The 22,351-nt window shown below is 39.0% G+C and overlaps 1 protein-coding gene across 5 annotated transcripts in view; it reads left to right on the top strand.

Annotated features, from left to right (window-relative positions):
- Nucleotides 1-22,351, top strand: part of PSD3 (pleckstrin and Sec7 domain containing 3) — a 560,448-nt gene that overhangs the window by 406,703 nt on the left and 131,394 nt on the right. The gene's annotated exons all lie outside the window — the stretch shown is intronic.

Raw genomic sequence — 22,351 nt, 5'->3', positions numbered from 1 at the left:
TCATAACTTGTGGGAATAAATCTTATTCTTTCATAACACACACTGTGGAAAAATGGTTTACCAGTTGACTAGATCTTACATATAACATGCTTAGAATGAATTAAAAAATATCAATACCACTTAAATTGTTTCACTAATTGTAAGGGAATGTGGTACTATTTTAAATTAGGGATTAAAAGTTTGAGACTGTAATATTTGCAAGTATATGTGATGGCCTATGTTTCTGTGTATGTATATCACCAGACTCAAGTAAAGATAGTGTATCATTTCAAGGAAAACTCATTAAAATTAATATGAATTCATGGCCTGAGGTCCAAAGCGATTATTTTTGGACTTATTTCTCATGAATGAAAGTGAGTTTCCTAGAAAAATTTCATAAATGGTATACTTAGACCCTTGCTGAAATATTAAGGGTGTATCTTGACCTATGCAGGATGTCTACTCTAGAAAAAATTAATAGAATGAAATAATTATAAATATATTCACATTGTGAGAGATAATATTTTGATGATTCTTTTATAAATTTATTTTTAAAAGCAAATAAATATACTCCTGAGGATCTGTTTTGTAAATCTAGATTTTTGATATATTGAATTTGCTACATTAGGTTTTATTTACATTTATGTATAGTGGCAATTTGGTATAAGAAAGCTTTATCTTGGGCCCTGTCCATGGGTGAGGGTGGATGTTTACCCAAGAACTGGATTCTTCTTTGGCCCTTTTGTCAGGTCAACAGGGCATTGTGTTCAAGAGCCCAGATTTCAAGAGTAAGACAGATTTGGGTTTGAATTCGAGCTCTGTTGTGTACCAGCTGGGCCACTGGCCATGTGATCCTTGAGGCCTCAGTTTCCTCTTCAGGATGACACTGTGAAATATTCTAAAACAATAAGCATAAAGCAAGTTATCTCTCAAATGGTAACTAATATTGTAGCTTTTGAAGCTCTGATTTCTATTTTATTTGTCATTTTCCTTTTTATTTCTCTCTTGTTCATACGCTTTCCTATCCACATTTATTCATCACCTACCAAGAATAAGACAATACAGTAATTTATCATATAATTAACTTTCTTCACGTATAAAATGAAGCGATTGGATAAAATGATCACAGCTGTCCTTTTCAGTTTTAATATTCTGTGAATTTTGAAATGTTACAATGTATCAGTATTTCTCAAGCTGGCTCCTTGTCTAGATACACTGCTGTATCTAGAGGATGTAAAACAAAAAGGGTTTATGGGTCAGTGTGATGGACTCTTTGAATTTCTTCAGTAGATAAAGGGCCAATATCCTAACCTTTTTGATCCCTGAGTCCTGTTTTGATCATGAAGTACCTTTCAACAGCTACTAAAACTAGTGTTCCCTAGAACAGTGGTCCCCAACCTTTTTGGCACCAGGGACCGGTTTTGTGGAAGACAGTTTTTCCATGGACGGGGGTGGGGGGGTGGGGGGCGGGGAGGGATGGCTTAGGTGGCAATGTGAGCGGTGGGGAGCCATGAGGAGTGATGGGGAGCGGCAGATGAAGCTTCCCTCACTCTCCCGCCACTCACCTCCTGCTGTGCGGCCCGGTTCCTAATAGGCTGCAGACCAGTATCCCCAGGAGTTAGGGACCCCTGCCCTAGAACACACTTTAGAAAACCCTGCTGTCCATATATCAACTTATGTGATCCTTCAGATCAAGAGCTAAGCTTTTTCATTCATAAGTAAGTATGTGCATGTGTGTAACTGTATATAACACTGTGCTCCCCCAGTTTTCCTTGTATCTCTCCAGTCACACCTTCTCTGACTCATTTTCCTCCTATTAGCCGTTAATGTTAGTATCTCCCAAAGATCAGCACTTAGAATTGTCTTTTCACTAAAGTCCCATTCTCATCAGTCTCATTCAGTCTTAAGAGTTCATCTGCCGTATCTAAAAATTCTTACCTTATATGCAGCTCTGCCCTCTTTCCCAGATTTCAGTTCAACATTTGCATTTTTCTGCAGGACATTTCCTCTGCACTCAGCACTCATCATCTGTCTCTAGACTTCGTCACATGTTCTCCACTTCTATTAATGACACCAGTATTTCCTAGATTCTGGGCTCCATCATCCTTGAACCTCTCTGGCCCCTCGTTCGCTCCCGCGGAACTGGCCCCACCAGCGGCCCCGCACCATTCCTGCTGCGGCACTCCGAGTTCAGGCATCCCTGCTTCTGCCTCCTGACTGTCTCCGCCTCCAGCCTCTTTCCTCTACTTTAACCTGTTTTGAAGCCCTCCTCTGCTCTAAAATGTCATTAAGCTCTGCACATTGTGCCAGTCATCTATTTTATTCCCCATACTTGTCTTCACACACCCTGTATGTCAACAAAGCTGCCACTAGATGCCATCCCCTGCACTTGCCCCATGGCTTCCAGCTTTTTGGACAATGCTCATAAAGTAACCTCTGCTTAGAATCTACATCCCTGCCATTCTTTACAGCCCAGCTCATAACCTGCTCCATGAATTCTTTCCTGATCTTACCAACCAGAAATAATCTCAGCCCTTAAACATCCACTTTACTTTATCTGATGACACAGTCATTTCTATTCTCAGTTATAGTTATTGATAGGAATGTTCCATTAAGACTGTAAGCTTAAGGAAATTATACATGTCTGGAGTTGTCCCTTTATATCCTCCTTTGAGGAGCATAGTGCTTATATGTAATGAAGTCTATATAAAAGTCTACAGAAAGAATAATAGCAACAGTGCGAGGAACTGCATTTCCTGAAAGATTTTCTACAGTTGTGTAAGTCTAGATAGTAGTTACAGGAAAGGGGTTGCTGTTTCAAAGTTTGTAGGATTTCGTAGTATATACTTGCATGGGGGAGATCTTGATATTGATTTATTTTATTTTTATTGAAGTATACTTGATGTACAATGTTATATACGCTACAGTTGTGCAGTATAGTGAGTCACAGTTTTTAAAGGGTATACTCCATTTATAGTTGTTATAAAATATTAGCTATGTTGTACAATATACCCTTGTAGCTTATTTTATACCTGATAGTTTGTACCTCTTAATCCCCTCCCCCTATATTGCCCTTCCCCCCTTCCCTCTCCCCACTGGTAACCACTGGTTTGTTCTCTACATCTATGAGTCTGCTTCTTTCTTGCTATATTCACTAGTTTGTTATATTTTTTAGATTCCACATATAATTGATATCATACAGTATTTTTCTTTCTCTAACTTATTTCACTTAGCATAATACAATGCCCTCCAAGTCCATCCATGTTCCTGCAAATGGCAAAATTTCATTCGTTTTTATGGCTGAGTAGTATTCCATTGTATATATACACCATATCTGTTTTTATTCATTCATCTGTTGATGGACACTTAGGTTGCTTCCATATCTTGGCAATTGTAAATAATGCTGCTATGAACATTGGGATGCAAGTATCTTTTCGAATTAGTGTTTTTGTTTCTTTCAGATACTTACCCAGCAGTGGAATTGCTGGATCATATGGGAGCGCTATTTTTCGTTTTATGAGAAACCTCCATGCTCTTTTCCACAGTGACTGCACCAATTTACATTCCCATACACAGTGTACGAGGGTTCCCTTTTCTCCACATCCTCACCAACATTGGTTATTTGTGTTCTTCTTGATGATAGCCATTCTGACAGGTGTGAGGTGATACCTCATCATGGTTTTGATTTGCATTTCCCTTATGATTAGTGATGCTGGGCATTTTTCCATGTGTCTGTTGGCCATCTGCATGTCCTCTTTGTAAAAATGTCCTTCAGGTCTTCCACCCATTTTTTAATCCAGTTGTTTTTTTTTTTTTTTTTTTTTTTGATGTTGAGTTGCATGAGCTGTCTATATATGTTGGGTATTAACCCCTTATTGGCCATATCATTTGCAAATATTTTCTTCCTTTCAGTAGATTGTCTTTTCATTTTCTCAGTGGTTTCCTTTGCTGTGCAAAAGCTTTTAAGTTTAAAGGGCCCATTTGTTTATGATGTTTTTATTTCCTTTACTTTAGGAGACAGATCCAAAAAAATATTGCTACAATTCATGTCAAAGAGTGTTCTGCCTATGTTTTCTTCTAGGAGTTTTATAGTATCCAGTCTTACATTGAGGCCTTTAATCCATGTTGGGTTTATTTTTGTATGTGGTGTTAGAGAATGTTCTAACTCCATTCTTTTACAGGTAGCTGTCCAGTTTTCCCAGCACCACGTATTAAAGGGACTATCTTTTCTCCATTGTATATAGTCTTGCCTCCTTTGTTATAGATTAATTGACCATAAGTGTGTGGTTTTATTTCTGGGCTCTCTATCCTGTTCCATTGATCTGTGCATCTGTTTTTGTGCCAGTACCATACTGTTTCGATTACTGTAGCTTTGTAGTATAGTCTGAAGCCAGGCAGTGTGATTCCCCCAATTCTCTTCTTCTTTCACAAGATTGTTTTGACTATTCGGGGTCTTTTGTGTTTCCATATAAATTTTGAAATTATTTTTTCTAGTTCTGTGAAAAACATGCCATTAGTATTTTGACAGGGATTGCATTGAATCTGTATGGTCATTTTAACAATATTAATTCTTCCAATCCAAGAACATGGTATATCTTTCCATCTGTTTGAGTCATCTTCAGTTCCTTTCATCCGTGTCTTATGGTTTTCCAAATGCAGGTCTTTTACCTCCTAGGTTCCTTATTCTTTTTTTTTTTTCTTTCTCTCTTATTAGTCATCAGTTTTATACACATCAGTGTATACATATCAATCCCAATCGCCCGATTCATCACACCAACACCCCCCCCACACTGCCACTTTCCCCGCTTGGTGTCCATATGTTTGTTCTCTACATCTGTGTCTCAATTTCTGCTCTGCAAACTGGTTCATCTGTACCATTTTTCTAGGTTCCACGTATATGCGTTAATATATGATATTTGTTTTTCTCTTTCTGACTTACTTCACTATGTATGACATTCTCTGCATCCAACCACGTCTCTACAAATGACCCAAATTCGTTCCTTTTTATGGCTAATATTCCATTGTATATATGTACCACATCTTCTTTATCCATTCGTCTGTTGATGGGCATTTACGTTGCTTCCATGACCTGGCTATTGTAAATAGTGCTGCAATGAACATTAGGGTGCATGTGTCGTTTTTTTTTTTTTTTTTTTTTTAAGAGACTTTTTTTTTTTTTTAATTAATTTATTTATTTATGGCTGTGTTGGGTCTTCGTTTCTGTGCGAGGGCTTTCTCTACTTGTGGCAAGCGGGGGCCACTCTTCATCGCAGTGCGCAGGCCTCTCGCTATCACGGCCTCTCTTGTTGCGGAGCACAGGCTCCAGACGCGCAGGCTCAGTAATTGTGGCTCACGGGCCCAGTTGCTCCGCGGCATATGGCATCTTCCCAGACCAGGGCTTGAGCCCGTGTCCCCTGCATTGGCAGGCAGATTCTCAACCACTGCGCCACCAGGGAAGCCCCATGTGTCGTTTTGAATTACGGTTTTCTCTGGGTATATGCCCAGTAGTGGGATTGCTGGGTCATACGGTAATTCTATTTTTAGTTTTTTAAGGAACGACCATACTGGCTGTATCCATTTACATTCCCACTAACAGTGCAAGAGGGTTGCCTTTTCTCCACACCCTCTCCAGCATTTGTTGTTTGTAGATTTTCCGATGATGCCCATTCTAACTGGTGTGAGGTGATACCCCATTGTAGTTTTGATTTGCATTTCTCTGATAATTAGTGATGTTGAGCAGCTTTTCATGTGCTTCTTGGCCATCTGTATGTCTTCTTTGGAGAAATGTCTATTTAGGTCTTCTGCCCATTTTTGGATTGGGTTGTTTGTTTTTTTAATATTGAGCTGCATGAGCTGTTTATATATTTTGGAGATTAATCCTTTGCCCGTTGATTCGTTCGCAAATATTTTCTCCCATTCTGAGGGTTGTCTTTTCGTCTTGTTTATGGTTTCCTTTGCTGTGCAAAAGCTTTGAAGTTTCATTAGGTCCCATTTGTTTATTTTTGTTTTTATTTCCATTACTCTAGGAGGTGGGTCAAAGAAGATCTTGCTGTGATTTATGTCAAAGAATGTTCTTCCTATGTTTTCCTCTAAGAGTTTTATAGTATCTGGTCTTACATTTAGGTCTCTAATCCATTTTGAGTTTATTTTTGTGTCTGGTGTTAGGGAGTGTTCTAATTTGATTCTTTTACATGTAGCTGTCCAGTTTTCCCAGCACCACGTATTGAAGAGACTGTCTTTTCTCCGTTGTATATCCTTGCCTCCTTTGTCATAGATTAGTTGACCATAGGTGCATGGGTTTATCTCTGGGCTTCTATCTTGTTCCATTGATCTATGTTTCTGTTTTTCTGCCAGTACCATATTGTCTTGATTACTGTAGCTTTGTAGTATAGTCTGAAGTCAGGGAGTCTGATTCGTCCAGCTTCATTTTTTTCCCTCAAGACTGCTTTGGCTCTTCGGGGTGTTTTGTGTCTCCATACAAATTTTAAGATTTTTTGTTCTAGTGCTGTAAAAAATGCCATTGGTAATTTGATAGGGATTGCATTGAATCTGTAGATTGCTTTCGGTAGTATAGTCATTTTCACAACATTGTTTCTTCCAATCCAAATACATGGTATATCTCTCCATTTGTTGGTATCATCTTTAACTTCTTTCATCAGTGTCTTATAGTTTTCTGCATACAGGTCTTTTGTCTTTGTCTCCCTATGTAGGTTTATACCTAGGTATTTTATTCTTTTTGTTGCAGTGGTAAATGGGAGTGTTCCCTTAATTTTTCTTTCAGATTTTTCATCATTAGTGTATAGGAATGTAAGAGATTTCTGTGCATTAATTTTGTATCCTGCAACTTTACCAAATTCATTGATTAGCTCTAGTAGTTTTCTGGTGGCATCTTTAGGATTCTCTATGTATAGTATCATGTCATCTGCAAACAGTGACAGTTTTACTTCTTCTTTTCCAATTTGTATTCCTTTTATTTCTTTTTCTTCTCTGATTGCTGTGGCTAGGACTTCCAAAACTATGTTGAATAATAGTGGCGAGAGTGGACATCCTTGTCTTGTTCCTGATCTTAGAGGAAATGCTTTCAGTTTTTCACCATTGAGAATGATGTTGGCTGTGGGATTGTCATATATGGCGTTTATTATGTTGAGGTAGGTTCCCTCTATGCCCACTTTTTGGAGAGTTTTTATCATAAATGGGTGTTGAATTTTGTCAAAAGCTTTTTTGGCATCTATTGAGATGAATATATGCTTTTTATTGTTTAATTTGTTAATATGGTGTATCACATTGATTGATTTGCGTATATTGAAGAATCCTTGCATTCCTGGGATAAATCCCACTTGGTCATGGTGTATGATCCTTTTAATGTGTTGTTGGATTCTGTTTGCTAGTATTTTGTTGAGGATTTTTGCATCTATATTCATCAGTGATATTGGTCTGTAATTTTCTTTTTTTTGTAGTATCTTCGTCTGGTTTTGGTATCAGGGTGATGGTGGCCTCTTAGAATGAGGTTGGGAGTGTTCCTTCCTCTGCAGTTTTTTTGGAAGAGTTTGAGAAGGATGGGTGTTGCTCTTCTGTAAATGTTTGATAGAATTCACCTGTGAAGCCATCTGGTCCTGGAATTTTATTTGTTGGAAGATTTTTAATCACAGTTTCAATTTCATTACTTGTGATTTGTCTGTTCATATTATCTATTTCTTCCTGGTTCTGTCTTGGGAGGTTATACCTTTCTAAGAATTTGTCCATTTCTTCCAGCTTGTCCATTTTATTGGCATAGAGTTGCTTGTAGTAATCTCTTAGGATGCTTTGTATTTCTGCGGTGTCTGTTGTAACTTCTCCTTTTTCATGTTTAATTTTATTGATTTGAGTCCTCTCCCTCTTTTTCTTGATGAGTCTGGCTAATGGTTTATCAATTTTGTTTATCTTCTCAAAGAACCAGCTTTTAGTTTTATTGATCTTTGCTATTGATTTCTTTGTTTCTATTTCATTTATTTCTGCTCTGATCTTTAGGATTTCTTTCCTTCTGCTAACTTTGGGTTTTGTTTGTTCTTCTTTCTCTAGTTCCTTTAGGTGTAAGGTTAGATTGTTTATTTGAGATTTTTCTTGTTTCTTGAGGTAGGCTTGTACAGCTATAAACTTCCCTCTTAGAACTGCTTTTGCTGCATCCCATAGGTTTTGGGTCGTCGTGTTTTCATTGTCATTTGTCTCTAGGTATTTTTGGATTTCCTCTTTGATTTCTTCAGTGATCTCTTGGTTATTTAGTAATGTATTGTTTAGCCTCCATGTGTTTGTGTTTTTTACGTTTTTTTCCCTGTAATTCATTTCTAATCTCATAGCGTTGTGGTCAGAAAAGATGCTTGATATGATTTCAATTTTCTTAAATTTATTGAGGCTTGATTTGTGATCCGAGATGTGATCCATCCTGGAGAATGTTCCTTGCGCACTTGAGAAGAAAGTGTAATTTGCTGTTTTTGGATGGACTGTCCTATAAATATCGATTAAATCTATCTGGTCTATTGTGTCATTTAAAGCTTCTGTTTCCTTATTTATTTTCACTTTGGATGATCTGTCCATTGGTGTAAGTGAGGTGTTAAAGTCCCCCACTATTATTGTGTTACTGTCGATTTCCTCTTTTATAGCTGTTAGCAGTTGCCTTATGTATTGAGGTGCTCCTATGTTGGGTGCATATATATTTATAATTGTTATAACTTCTTCTTGGATTGATCCCCTGATCATTATGTAGTGTCCTTCCTTGTCTCCTGTAGCATTCTTTATTTTAAAGTCTATTTTATCTGATATGAGTATAGCTACTCCAGCTTTCTTTTGATTTCCATTTGCATGGAATATCTTTTTCCATCCCCTCACTTTCAGTCTGTATGTGTCCCTAGGTCTGAATTGGGTCTCTTGTAGACAGCATATATATGGGTCTTGTTTTTGTATCCATTCAGCAAGCCTGTGTCTTTTGGTTGGAGCATTTAATCCATTCATGTTTAGGGTAATTATTGATATGTGTGTTCCTATGACCATTTTCTTAATGGCTTTGGGTTTGTTTTTGTAGGTCCTTTTCTTCTCTTGTGTTTCCCACTTAAAGAAGTTCCTTTAGCATTTGTTGTCGACCTGGTTTGGTGGTGCTGAATTCTCTTAGCTTTTGCTTGTCTGTAAAGCTTTTGATTTCTCCATCGATTTGGATGAGATCCTTACCGGCTAGAGTAATCTTGGTTGTAGGTTCTTCCCTTTCATCACTTTAAGTATATCATGCCACTCCCTTCTGGCTTGTAGAGTTTCTGCTGAGAAATCAGCTGTCAACCTTATGGCAGTTCCCTTGTATGTTATTTGTCGTTTTTCCCTTGCTGCGTTTAATAATTTTTCTTTGTCTTTAATTTTTGCCAATTTGATTACTATGTGTCTTGGCGTGTTTCTCCTTGGGTTTATCCTGTATGGGACTCTCTGCACTTCCTGGACTTGGGTGCCTATTTCCTTTCCCATGTTAGGGACGTTTTCGACTATAATCTCTTCAAGTATTTTCTCTGGTCCTTTCTCTCTCTCTTCTCCTTCTGAGACCTCTGTAATGCGTATGTTGTTGTGTTTAATGTTGTCCCAGAGGTCTCTTAGGCTGTCTTCACTTCTTTTCATCCTTTTTTCTTTATTTTATTCTGCAGCAGTGAATTCCACCATTCTGTCTTCCAGGTCACTTATCCGTTCTTCTGCCTCAGTTATTCTGCTATTGATTCCTTCTAGTGTAGTTTTCATTTCAGTTATTGTATTGTTCATCTCTGTTTGTTTGTTCTTTAATTCTTCTAGGTCTTTGTTAAACATTTCTTGCGTCTTCTCGATCTTTGCCTCCATTCTTTTTCCGAGGTCCTGGATCATCTTCACTATCATTATTCTGAATTCTTCTTCTGGAAGGTTGCCTATGTCCACTTCATTTAGTTGTTTTTCTGGGGTTTTATCTTTTTCCTTCATCTGCTACATATCCCTGTGCCTTTTCATCTTGTCTGTCTTTCTGTAAATGTGGTTTTTGTTCCGCAGGCTGCAGGATTGTAGTTCTTCTTGCTTCTGCTGTCTGCCCTCTGGTGGATGAGGCTATCTAAGAGGCTTTTGCAAGTTTCCTGATAGGAGGGACTGGTGGTGGGTAGAGCTGACTGTTGTTCTGGTGGGCGGAGCTCAGTAAAACTTTAATCCGCTTGACTGCTGATGGGTGGGGCTGGGTTCCCTCCCTGTTGGTTGTTTGGCCTGAGGCAACCCAACACTGGAACCTACCTGGGCTCTTTGGTGGGACTAATGGCGGACTCTGGGAGGGCTCACACCAAGGAGTACTTCCCAGAACTTCTGCTGCCAGTGTCCTTGTGTCCACGGTGAGCCACGGCCACCCTCTGCCTCCGCAGGAGACCCTCCAACACTAGCAGCTAGGTCTGGTTCAGTCTCTACTGGGGTCCCTGCTCTTTCCCCTGGGTCCCAGTGCACACACCACTTTGTGTGTGCCCTCCAAAAGTGGAGTCTCTGTTTTCCCCAGTTCTGTCAAAGTCCTGCAGTCAAATCCCAGTAGGCTTCAAAGTCTGATTCTCTAGGAATTCCTCCTCCCGTTGCCAGACCCCCAGGTTGGGAAGCCTTACGTGGGGCTCAGAACCTTCACTCCAGTGGGTGAACTTCTGTGGTATAAGTGTTCTCCAGTCTGTGAGTCACCCACCCAGCCATTATGGGACTTGATTTTACTGTGATTGCACCCCTCCTGCCGTCTCATTGTGGCTTCTCCTTTGTCCTTGGATGTGGGGTATCTGTTTTGGTGAGTTCCAGTGTCTTCCTGTCGATGATTGTCCAGTAGCTAGTTGTGATCCTGGTGCCTCTCACAAGAGGGAGTCCTCCTTATTCTTTTTGATGTGGTGGTAAATGGGATATGACATTGATTTTAGAGCCTTAGAAGAAATCAAATCATAGAATTATGGGATGCTTTAGCTGGAGGGAACTTAAAGTTCATTGCTTGTCTAAATGGATTCCATAGAGCCTTAGGGTTCAGGGAGATGTCTGGGGGCCTCCCTAGGTGATGTGAGTGAGGGAAAAGGGGAAGATGACAGGGACACAGTTCTACCTCACACAAGTGTCACACCTATTTCAAATGACCAAAGCAGCCCCATTTTTATCTTTTTGAAATATGTATTTGGCGTTCTACTTATTATTGCTTTTCCTAAGTAATCTGTACTGAAGAAAATTTTTTGAAAAGTACTACTCCAGTCCAGTGTTCTTCTTTCATGTATTAGGCAAATGAAGTCAAGAAGCACTTATTAACAGATCCGGAGTCACACAATCAGTGTAGGAGCAAAGCGAGGATTAGTTTTCCCAGCTACCTGGCTCCCCTTGGCAGCGCCATGCTGCTTCACTTTTTTGTAGCCACATACTCTTATCAAGTCTTTGCTGGGCAGGGGTCACATCTGAATGTGTATTAAGAGAGATTTATATTAAATTTTTAGTCTCGTGAAATGCTCCTAGAATTACTAATCATTAATCTATTCCACAAACAACCTTTGAAGCAGCTGCTTCTGCGCCTGGCCCAGTGCTGAGCTCTAGATACAAATATGAAAAAGACAGAGGTTCTCTGCCTAAGAAGAACACAACATGGGGGCGGTTGGAGGGAGCAGACTGTACAAAGACAAAAACGTAAAAGCTGTAGAGAGAAGTGCAAGTAGCCAGACTGCCTGTGGAAGGTCTCGGCTCCCTTGTGCAGGAGAGTCACCATTTCTTCCCCACTTCCTTTGCTCAGTTATTCTTTATTCATAAAGCTTCTTTGTGCTAGGTGGTATGCTGGAAATTTGCAGAGAAGAAAAGGCATTAAGACATTTTCCCTGGCCTTAAGAAATCTTACAGCCTAATAGACATGTTTATTTATTTATTTTTAAGTGAGGAGTGTTTACTCTGTCTGATTGGGATGGGATGGTAAGGTGAGTTGAAGTGGATACAGGCACTTATGACTTGTTAGAATTGCTTAAAATTTAGCTACCTGAGGATTTTTAGAGAATACAGCAGTTAACAGAAAAGCAAAATAAAAGTGCAGTATTGTTCATTAGGAAAATTAATGGTCTTCTACTTTGGACTTTCATGTGTACTGCTTTATTGTATTTAGGATTGTAAGAAATCTCCCTTACCCTAGTTTTAAGAAATATTAAAAATTCACATATCCAGCTTCATTTTTAACAGACACAACAGTATTAGATTTAAATAATATACTTTTGGACCCCTCCACTCTCATGCTTCTTCCCTCAGTGTGTAGGTTGCAGCATTATTGACCTTGCTTATCATTATGCATAGTTGTTCTTTTAGCTCTGAATAAGCATTTTTACAACGTTGTATCATGGAATAATTTTTGCTATTTTATGTTACTCTATAACTCAATTTACCAGAGCAGTTTAATACCTTTGTCTTTGCTTCTGAATTAAATTATTTTCTATTTGCCCTCTTGTATCGAATTGTCCTGGCTCTGATAGGTGATATCCTGGCACACTGGGGCCTTTCTGTCTTTCAGATCATGTGTTATGGAAGCCCTCAGCTTTCAGAAGTGTGGTTTTTTAAATACCAATAGTTCGTTGTTTGGCCTCTTTATCATTTTTTAAATGAATTTTAGTTATGACTAGTCTTTTCAGGAAACCAGTGCTACCCATTTATTGGTTGATTTTAGGAAGTACAGAAAGCTCTGCAAAGATTTCCTCCCTCTTCTTTACCTGGGTGACACTGCCTGTGAGTACCTGTGGGTGTGTGTACCTGTGTTTATGTCTGTGTGTGTTGTTAGAGAATGATAAAGGCAGTGGGACTGCTTTGTCTTGTATGTGGTGCTTTAATTCTTTGTCCAGTCCAAAGGTCTGAATCCAACATTGACAACTGCTTCCAAAGTCTCTTTGCTGTGTAGCCTCTGATAAAAGCCTTTTTCTAAGAAAAGAACTCTTCTAGAACTCTTTTATTTTTATTACCTGGTCCCTTTTTGTATTTTATTTAACACAGTGTTGATTCTAATTTTATTTTAGTTAATAATACATATCAGTTAAAATGTAGTCTCAATTCTTGCTCTTTAGGAAATGGCCATCTCAAAAGGATAGTTTATTTTCTCTCAAGATAGTCTTTCAAACTTAGACTGATTTAGATAAGGCACCTTTAGCTGATGAATATAATTTATCACCTTGCATTTAAGTTTTATCATTTTCTCATGTTACAATTCTCCCTGATTTTTTATTTGCCAACATTAGAGTCCTCCAGGAAGAAAAATTGACATTTTCTATGTATACCTTTTATATTTGAACTTATATCCTAAAGAAAAGGGCATTTCTTTGTCTTATTTTAAAATTTTTTTACCTTGAAGTAAAATTGTTTTATTTCTGTAAAAGGGATAAATCATGGTAATTCATTTTTGTAGTTACTTATTCTGTTAGATAACTTTATTATCCTAATGTCCTAATGAATCTAGATGTATGAAATTATTAATCACGACAGTGTTTCTTAATAGTAGATGTAGATAAAGGAAAACTTTCTTACTCAGACAAGTTATTTTGGATCAAGACATTTATGCGGTACTTTGATCTAAGATGTCCAAGATTAGTTCTTGTTTTAAACCTCAAAATAGCCAATCTCTAGGTTGATCATAATTACTAGTGAGAAAACTGAGACAGAGAAGTTGCCGTAAGTTGGACAGTGGTTGTACATACAGTGAGTATAATAAGTATATAAAGAAATATTGGCGTGTGTATATTTGGGGAAAGAGGTAGGAGGGTTGACATGAGGAATTATTGGTAGAGAACTAACCATGGAAAAATTAATGAAACTGTTTGTGTGAGATATTTGACTATAAAGAAGGGTTAAAACTCAATTATCCATTTAGGGTGCTCATACTATTAAACATTGCGCTCATTGAAATACTAGGAAAGGATAAGATTTGACAAGTCCACCATCATTGCTCAGTTAGATCACCCTCACATTCCAAACTGGAGAATACTAATCATGCTGGACTCTTAGCGTAACAATAATTCTAATGTTAATATTAGGTGGAATTCACAAATTTAGAAGACAACCTATATGTATATTAACTAAGGGTAAATGTGTAAGGGATGTGGAAAGGATGTTATTGGTTTGATTGTTCTATATATAAATTCATTGAAAATACTTTGAATATAAGATAAGGAAAGAAAAGCAATGCCTTAGTTATAAAAAGGTGATCATTAACTTGAATTAGATTTTGAGCTGAAGAAGTGATTTCACTTAAAAATTTGTTGCCTAAAAATGATATTGAACATGGATCAATCTCCTGGATTTTGATATCTGAAGGAAGATTTCAAGGTTTAGAATTAGGGAAGAGTCTCTTACATAGCTCTGTGAAGTATAATTTTATTAAGAATCTGAATCGTAGTTCACACTTAACATTTAATCTGTAAGTACCTATTTTTTTCAGCCATCTCAAATATGTTGAACTCAGGTAGATAGGAAACTGTACACGTTTGTCATCCAATGTTTAGCTTCAAAAGGGCAAGTTTAAAAAAAAAAAAAAGTCCACCCTCTGTGTAAGTGGCATCTCAGTGATGAGACTGAGATGGATACTTAGAATTTTTAAGGCTTTTATTGTTGTAACAGCGTTAGTATCCACAAAGATGATGATGAAAGTGATGTAATTTACAAATATTATCTTTAACTGCAGAATATGCTGAGCAGACAGGTTGGAGAGCAAATGGAATGTGGCTGTAATGTTAGTAGCCCACTCATCCCAAAGCAATTTTAAATCCCTAAGATGCAAAAAGTTATAAAGGCTGGGATATAAGGAAAGTGTTTTTTCCTAATATGCTGATGATTTAGAATTTTATATCATCTATATCAATTGCTAAGCCTTTGATTTTTGTTAAAGAATGATACAGAGGAAAATACAATAAATATAATTTCTACATGAAACATAATATGCATACAATGGCTCACATAGTGCCTGGGACATTTCAGACCATAGGTGTTTGGATTTCATTGAGCATTTTGCATGTGTGCATTGTGATATACACACAAACCTACATTTTCATAGTTGCAAAATTTAGCCTGATCAGTAATAAGGAAGTTATTTTTAGTTGCCCATTAAAAATTTCGTAGTACATCTTCTGGAAACATCTGACATCTGTCTTGACCCCAGTGTATTTCCAACAACTTTTTGTTAAAACCATATTAACATCTACAGTTAAGTTTTTCTTAGTTTGGAAGGGGTGCTACAGTCATCAAACATGCAGTCAGATCCTTTATTCCAGAAAGCCTACATCCTCCTCCCAGCTGGCAGCATTCTTGTTAGTATTAAAGGGCTAATGATGAAGCTTGACATTTTTAATAAAAGCGTATTCTCTTTTTTACAGTTAAGATGCCTGTGTCAGAATAAGGTAATTTTAGAAAATAAAATGTATTTCCTGTTTTCATCAGAATTTTAAAATTTAACTTCATGGTTGTTATTTTTTATTTTTGTTAAGTGACAAACACAGATCCATTTTAAACTCGTCCTGCCTTGTGCCATGTGATGTAAAATCGAAGCCCCATGACAAGTCAGCACATTTTTTATAAGTTTATTCTTCACTTTATTTTCCAACAATCACCTGTTCACAATATTGGGTTGATATTCAACTTAGTATTCTGTGCCTGCACTCAACCACTATATTCATTTTTTTAAAAACAGATTTATTGAGGTATAATTTATATACTATAAAATTCACCCATTGAAGTGTCTGATTTCATGTTATTTGGTAAATTTACAGAGCTGTATAATTACTATCACAATCCATCACCCCATTCATTAGTCTCCATACAGATTCCTTGTGCTTGTGATCCAGCACATTTGATATGAACTCTTCCCTCTTCTCTGGTCCTACACTGTTTTGTGCTCAACTCTATTAAGGTGCATATTATAATACTCCTTTTTATAAAAACATTACCCATTGTTATTTGTATTTTTTTTCCCTACTGGACTATGAGTCCCTCAAAGGGTCTTAATCATTTTGATCTTCCCACCGCCTAGGGCACTGCCTGGCAGCTAAAGGCTCCTTGTAATCATTTCTGAGCTGGCAATGACTCCCTCCTGGAGACAAGCAAGGGCTTGGCCACTTGCAGCCTACTGTGCTCAACAGGCATCCCTGTGGATGGTGCAGTGACTTTCAAATCTTTTTAGTCAGGGAGGCCCCCTGTTACCTGCCATGTGAGGTTGACCTGTCTGAAGCTTGGTTTTTCAGTGAGTTGATAACCTCTATCTTTTTAGGGTGGTTGTGAGGTTAAGAAATTAAGTTAGGATGATGTTCATGGTATTGATTGGATGCTCAAGGTGGATAACCTGATTCATACCCCACTCCTGTCTTTAATGTTCTGGCAAGAGAAGTATGTACACAAAATACTGAGTCAAATGAAGTCAGTCATCCACTGTGTAACCCAAAGTGCAAGGCACCCTAGAAAGTTAGATTGGAAAATGCAGTGGGAACCTGAGTGACTGCCAGGCTTGCTGAGCTCAGCCCACCTAACTTGAATACAGACAGAGAAACCAGAACTAAAGGAGCAGAGGAAAGCCTGACCCTCTGGGTTTGCCACACAGTCAGGCAGAGGGTAGAGAGTGTTCTGTTTGATGCTGGGGGTGGGTACTGAGACGCTCATATGAAGTTCACAGTTCACAGCCGCAGGCTGACTAAAGACTGAGATCAAATCAGAGAACTGTAGAATGCTTCCCTTCCCCACCTTACCATTACATTACTAAAGCCCTATTTTTATAGCAGTTCCTTTTACTCACTACATTGATTCTGACTTTCAAGAGAAAATTACAAGCCATACTAAAAGGTAATAAACATGGTTTGGAGCGACAGAGCCAGCATCAGAACCAGACTCAGATATAGCAGGGATTTGGAATCATCAGACCAGGAACATAAAGCAACAGTGATTAATATGCCAAGGGCTCTAATAAGTACAGTACACAGCATGCAGAACAGATGGACCATGTGAGCAAAGAAATGGAAATCTAAGAAGAATCAAAAAGAAATGCTAGAGATCAAAAACACTATAACAGAAGTAAAGAATGCTTTCGATGGGCTCATTAGTAGACTGGTCACATCTGAGAAAAGAATCTCTGCAAGCTTAAGAATATGTCAGTAGAAACTTCAAAAATGGAAAAGCAAAGAGAAAATTCACTAGGAAGAGGAGAAGGAACAAAATATCCAAGAACTGTGGGACGACTACCAACGATTAAAAACAGATACAGATAATGAGTGCCAGAAAGAGAAGAGGAGAGAGAGAGAGAGAGAGACACGGGGTGGGGCAGGGGGGGACAAAGGAAACACGTGAAGCAACAATGACTGAGAATTTCCCCCAAGTTAATGTCATACACCAAGCCATCGATCCAGGAAGCTCAGAGAAAACCGAGCAGGATAAAAATTAGAGGTGTGACAAAAACTACACCTAGGCATATCATTCACATACCGCAGAAAATCAAAGATAAAAAGTCTTGAAAGAAGCTAGAGGAGAAAAGGACCTTACCTATGGAAGAACAAACACAAGAACATCTGACTTCGCAGACTAGTAAGCAGGAAGAGAGTATCGTGACACAGTTAAAGTGTTGAGAGAAAAAACTCACCAACTTAAAATTCTGTATTCTGAAAAATCACTAATTCAAAAAGATACCTGCACCCCAGTGTTCATAGCAGCATTATTTACAGTAGCCAAGATATGGAAACATCGTTAAGTGTCCATCAACAGATGAATGGATAAAGATGTGGTTCACAAACATACACACTGAAATACTACTCAGCCATGAAAAAGAATGAAATTTTGTCATTGGCAACAACGTGAATGGACTTGGAGGGTATTATGCTTAGTAAAATAAGTCATACAGAGAAAGAAAAATACTCTGTGATACCACTTATATGTGGAATCTAAAAAATAAACTAGTGAATATAAAAACAACAACAAAAAAACAGACTCACAAAGAGAACAACCTAGTGTTTACCAGTGGGGAGAAGGAAGAAGAGAGGGGCAATAGAGGGGTAGGGGGTTAAGAGGTACAAACTACTATGTATAAAATAAGCTACATGGATATATTGTACAGCACAGGGAATATTACCAAAATTTTATAATAACTATAAATGGAGTATAACCTTTAAAAATTGTGAATCACTATATTGTATACCTGTAATATATAATATTATACATTAACTGTACTTCAATTTTAAAAAAAGACATTACCCAGATGGCAGCATAAGTTGTTCCTGACTTTACTCCCCCTCACAAGAACAACAAGTAACAGCTCTTCGAAAAAGACACCACTGAGAGATTCCTGGAACATAGAGGGGAGTCTGAAGCACCTCTGTGCCTCAGAGACGAGACAGACTGCATTAGAAGGGTAAGAGGAAAGGCTACAGGCCGACTGCGTGGCCCTTCCCCCAAGCCAGTGCAGCATCCACCATGTAGAAAGGTCTCCCCTGAGCCTGTGGTTCCCCCAGTGAGAAAAGAGAACCAGTGGCCAACCAGAACCCCCGCCCGCCAGCATTGTGCATTTCTTTTCAGGAGCTTGCTCTGATCTCGCACCTGGGAATCACCTGGGAGTCTTGGGTCTCAATACTGGGCATGTAATTGAGATGGGAAAGGGGCAGGGGCTTCCAATAACCATCACGAGGATCTTGGCAGACTGAGTTCCTACCTGCAGGGCCAATTATTAATCCCAACCAGCAGCTTTGATCATCTGCAGAACCAAGTCAGTGGCTCAGTCTGACCAGGGCAATTCAGCAGGTCTGCCTAAACGAGGTCCCCAGAAGAGGAATTCTGTGGCCCTGGAGCCTGGTCTGCTCAAGCCCAGGCAGAAGAGCTGAGTCCTAGTTGCGCCTGCTGCAGAGTGTGGCCCCCAGCCGCATCTGACAGGAAGGGCTGCTGAGGACACCTGGAAGCTGCATAATCCACCAATGCTCAAGCCGAGAGGAGGAGGGTAAGCAGAGCTGATCGCCCCCTAGAGCAAAGCCATTGACCCTCTTTGGCCAGGGAACTTGGGGCACAGGTCAGCTTGAGTCAAGGCTACACACAAAGAGCGTCAGTGGCCTTGGAGCTGCTCTTCCTGCTGAGTTCAGGCAGAGAAACCAGTTCATAGCCCCACTTTCTCCTGAAGACAGCTTTCAGCCCACCCAACCAGGGAACCTTACCAGAGCACCCAGGAAGCTGTGCAGCCCATCCACAGCCCTGCTACTGTGGTACTGAACACGGAGCGTAGCCCGAGGCTTCCTCCACCCACAAAGCAAAACCGGTAACTTCATCTAACTAAGATTTTCAGGGCACACTCTTGACTGATTCAGGGTCCCAAACAATGAGGCTTGCAGACCCTGGGTCCCACCCTGCTGCCCCTCCAGAGCAGGGAAGCTAATTCATAGCCCCATCTACTACGGAGTATGGTAACCAGACCTGACTATCTAGTGAGCCTAACCAGAGAATCCAGGCAACTGTGAAGCCCATCTGATAGCCTTGCCTGGGCAGGGAACCAAGCCAACCATCTTATCCAGCTGTTCTCAGCCAGTGACACCCATCCCCATCCCCAATCTCAGAGCTCAGACAGGTGGCTCGCCTCCAAATAGACCATAATAGCAGGCCCCACCTGCCTGAGGATGTTACCAGCAGACATGTCCAGAAATCAAACTGAGCTGACTAATGAAGAACTGTCTCTGCCAAAGTGAACCTGCAAAGTCTGAAAGAGGAGACCACTTACTCAAATGTGCAGATACCAACCTGAGGAATCAAGGATCATGAAAAATGAGGTAAACATGACACCACCAAAAAAAACTAATAAGGCTCTAATAACTGAGTCTAAAGAAATGGAGATCTATGAACTGTCAGGCAAAGAATTCAGAACAGTCCTCTTAAAGAAGTTTAATGAACTACAAGAAAACACAGACAACTAAATGAAATTAGGAAAACAATGCATGAACAAATAAGTTCAACAAAGAAATGGAAACCTGCCCCTTAGTGCTGAGCCACAGGTGCACGGCACCAAGAGAGGTGGTGGGCAAGCTGCTCCCTCCACGGCACCAACAGTCCCAGTGGGCAGAAAGTTCTGAGCCTGACCCTGTGCCGCCTGCATGTGACACTGACAAATATGGAGAGTGAGTAGCCTCCTGCCACTTGTGTGACCCAGCCAGAGCCAATGGACAGACAGCTCCACCACCCCACACCATTCACACCACCCACCAGAGCCGATGGGCACCCCCAGCCCACACAGGAGACATACCTTGCACGACAGGCTCAGCCCAACAAGGGGCTGTGTTTGTGAACCCCATGGAGCTGAAACAAGCAAAGACATAGTTTGAGAGACAGCTAAGAACTAGGGCAAGATTATATAATAGAGTTCATCTCCCACATGGGGCCAGTCTTTCATGACAGGGAGAAATAGCTGTTTTGACTAAAAGAAATAGGGAGTCAAGCAAAATCAGGAAATAGAGCAATATGTTCTAAACGAAGGAACAAGATAAAACCCTGGGGGGAAGAAAGCCTGCAATGAAACGAAGTTAAGTAATTTACCTCTTGAAGAATTCAACGTAATGGTCATAAAAATGCTCGGTGACCTTAGGAGAAGAATGGATGAACACAGTAAGAAATTCAACAAACAGAAAGAAAATATTAGAAAGTTCCAAACAGGATTTTAAAAGCTGAAGAATATAATAGCTTTCTTGAAAAATAAACCAGAGGGAATCAACAGCAGACAAGGTGATACAGAAGAATGGATCTGGAGGACAGGGGAGTGGAAATCACCCAAACAAAACAGAAAAAAGAATTTTTTAAAATGAGGACATTTTAAGACACCTGTGGGATGACATCAAGTGCACTAAAGTCTGCATTGTAGAATCGCAGAAGGAGAAGAGAGAGAAAGAAAGGAGCAGAAAACAGATTCAAGCAAATAACGGCAGAAATAGTTGAACAGACATTTTTTTCCAAAGAAGACATATAGATCATCAACAAGCACATGAAAAGATGTTCGATATCACTAATTTTTAAGAAATGCAAATCAAAACTACAGTGAGATATCACTTCACACCTGTCAGAACGGCTAATATCAGAAAGTCAAAAAATGGTAAGTGTTAGTGAGGATGTGGAGAAAAGGGAACCCTCGTGCATTGTTGTGGGACTGTAAATTGGTGCAGCCACTATGGAAATCAGCCTGGTGGTTCCTCAAAAAAATTAAAAACACCATACAATCCAGCAATTCCACTTTGGGGTATTTATCTGAGGAAAACAAAAACACTAACTCGAAAAGATATATGTACCACCATATTCATTGCAGCATTATTTGTAATAGCCAAGATATGGAAGCAACCTAAGTGTCCATCGATAGAGGAATGGTTAAAGAAGATGTGGTATGTATATATAACTCTATATCTGTATCTGTGTCTACAAAAGACTATTATTCAGCCATAATAAAAAATGAAATTTTGCCATTTGTACTGACTTAACATGGATCTTGAGGATATTCTGCTACGTGAAATAAGTCAGACCAAAAATGTTAAATACCGTGTGATTTCACTTATATGCGCAATCTTAAAAAAGTAAAATGGACAAAGACTCATAAATACAGAGAACAGATCGATGGTTCCCAGAGTTGAGGGGTGATAGGAGGTATGAGAAATGGAAGAGGGGATCAGGAGGTACAGACTTTCACTTATGAAAGGAATAGGTCATGGGATATAATGTACATCGTGGGAAATATAGTCAGTAATACTGCATTAATTTTGTATATTGACAGATGGCAACTAGACTTATTGTGAAAATTGTATAATGTATATAGACATCAAATCACTAAGTTCTACTCCTTAAACTGACGTAATGTGCATGTCAATTATACTTCAATAAAAAAGAAATAGTAACCATCAAAACCAAACAAATCCTAGAGCCGAAAAACACAATAACTGAACTAAAGAATTCAATAGAGAGCTTCAAAAGCAGAATTCACAATGCAGAAGATAGCATCAATGACCTGGAAGATAGGAAAATTGAAATTAAGCAGTCAGAGGAGGAAAAAAAAAAAAAAATGAAAAAGAGTCAAGAAAGCCCTCGGGACTTATGGGACACAGTGAAAAGAAACAATATTCTTATTATGGGAATTCCAGAAGGCGAAGAGAAAAAGAAAGGGACAGAAAGCATATTTAAATCAATAATAGCTGAAAAGTTCCCAAACCTGTAAAGACAAATAGATGTCCAGATCTAAGAGGCCCGAAGGACCCCAAATAGGTTAAACCCAAATAGGGCTACCCCTAGACACATTATAATTAAATTATCAAAAGTCAAAGGCAATGAAAATTTTAAAAGCAGTGAGAGAAAAGAGAGAAGTTACATACAAGAGAACCCCCAAAATACTTAGGCGGATTTCTCAACAGAA

This window comes from Eschrichtius robustus, chromosome 21, assembly GCF_028021215.1.
Source record: "Eschrichtius robustus isolate mEscRob2 chromosome 21, mEscRob2.pri, whole genome shotgun sequence".
NCBI classification, from domain to species: Eukaryota; Metazoa; Chordata; class Mammalia; order Artiodactyla; family Eschrichtiidae; genus Eschrichtius; species Eschrichtius robustus.
Note: the sequence above shows the minus strand (reverse complement) of the source record. Positions and strands in the feature narration are given on the sequence as shown.